The following is a 1,811-nucleotide window of genomic DNA, read 5'->3' on the forward strand; positions in this document are numbered from 1 at the left end:
CCACTGTCAGTCACGCCCGTCCGCCGCTCTCATTGGCCGGGCCCGGAGCTCCGGACGTCACGGGCGGGCTTGACGTCACTCGTCCCTACGGCTCGGGGCAGCAGGACGGAATCACAGAACGGCTGGGTTTGAAGGGACCTCGAGGATCACAGATCTCCAACCCCCCGCCACACGCAGGGCCACCAACCTCCACATTTAATACCAGCCCAGGCTGCCCAGGGCCCCATCAACCTGGCCTTGAACACCTCCAGGGATGGACGGGGATCCACAGCCTCTCTGGGCAGCTGTTCCAGCACCTCACCGCTCTCACAGCAAACAACTTCCCCCTGACATCCAACTGAAATCTGCCCTCCCTCAACTTCCAACCATTTCCCTTGTCCTGCTGTTTCTCCCCTTTCAAAGGGTTGATTCCCCTCCTGTCTGTAGGCTCCTTTTAGGGACTGAAGGCTGCACTGAGCTCACCCCCAGCCTTCTTTTCTCCATGCTGAACAAGCCCAGCTCCCTCAGCCTGTCTTTGCAGGGAGGTGCTGCAGCCCCCTGCTCATCTTTGTGGCTCCTCTGGACCCTCTCCAACAGCTCCCTGTCTTTCTTGTTCTGGGGGCTCCAGCCCTGGACGCAGTGCTGCAGATGGGGCCTCACAAAGCAGAGCAGAGGGGGACGATCACCTCCCTGTCCCTGCTGCCACCTCTCTGCTGATGGAGCCCGGGATCCCATTTGCTTTCCGAGCTGTAATCACACACTGCTGGCTCACGGTCAGCTTTTCATCCATCAGGACCCCCAGGTCCTTCCCTGCAGGGCTGCTCCTTCCAGTCTGTATGGATGCCTGGGATTCTTCCGGCCCAAGTGCAAAACTCTGCACTTTGTTGTGTTGAACCTCATCAGGTTCACCCGGGCCCACCTTTCCAGCCTCTGTCTGCGGCCTTTCAGCCAATTCCTTATCCATCAGTGCTCCACCCATCAAATCCCCTTACAGTGGGGGGGATTTCCTGCCCCACTCCACGTGTTTGTAGCTGTATGGAGCTGTGCGTGTCTCCTGCTGTAACAGAGATGGAGGGGATGGTGCTGACTGAGGAGGCAGTGACTGGAGGCCAGCCGTTCCCCATCCCTGCATTGCAACCCAGTGCTGACTGAGGAGGGGAGGGGATTTTGGAGGGGAGGGATGGGGCCGGTGGGGGCAGCCCTGGGACACGGCCCTTTGTGCTGCCCCGTCCTGCCCCGCAGGTGGGCACTGGGCTCTGGGGGGTTTAGTGCTGCAGGAACGACTGCAAGTGGAGGCGTAGGAAAGTGAATATAAAACATTTAATAATTTAATGTAACTTAACGTAATGTAACAGAACTTAACAGTCCAAGATGACATCGGTGGACAGCCAGGGTTGGAGGGGTAGGGCTGGGGCCGGTGCTGGTGCCCCTGGAGCACTGCTGCTGCTCTGTGTGCCGCAGGGCCGGCGAGGAGCCCAGGGCTACAGGGAGCCTTATTTGCTGGCCGTGGCCGTGCCTCCTGCTGCAGCAGGTGGGCCGGTTTCTGCAGAGGCTCCCGTTTGTGCTGAGCCCACCCAGCTTCGCCTAGCGCCGGCGTTTCTGCCCTGGAGCGTCCTGGCCACGCGGCAGCTTCCTCTTCCTGGCTGGGACGCTGTCATTGCGCTGCTGGTGCCCTCTGCTCCTGCCTCTCCTGGTGGTGCAGGCGGGCGCTGGGCACTCGGCCGGCTCGGTGCCATCCTCGTGGTGGCTGTGTGGCACACGGCAGGAGGTGCAGCCGGGTGGCAGTGCCAGGCGGGTGAGAACCACCCGGGGCTGCTTCTGCTTCGCCTCTT

This window comes from Meleagris gallopavo, chromosome 24 (assembly GCF_000146605.3).
Source record: "Meleagris gallopavo isolate NT-WF06-2002-E0010 breed Aviagen turkey brand Nicholas breeding stock chromosome 24, Turkey_5.1, whole genome shotgun sequence".
Classification (NCBI taxonomy): Eukaryota; Metazoa; Chordata; class Aves; order Galliformes; family Phasianidae; genus Meleagris; species Meleagris gallopavo.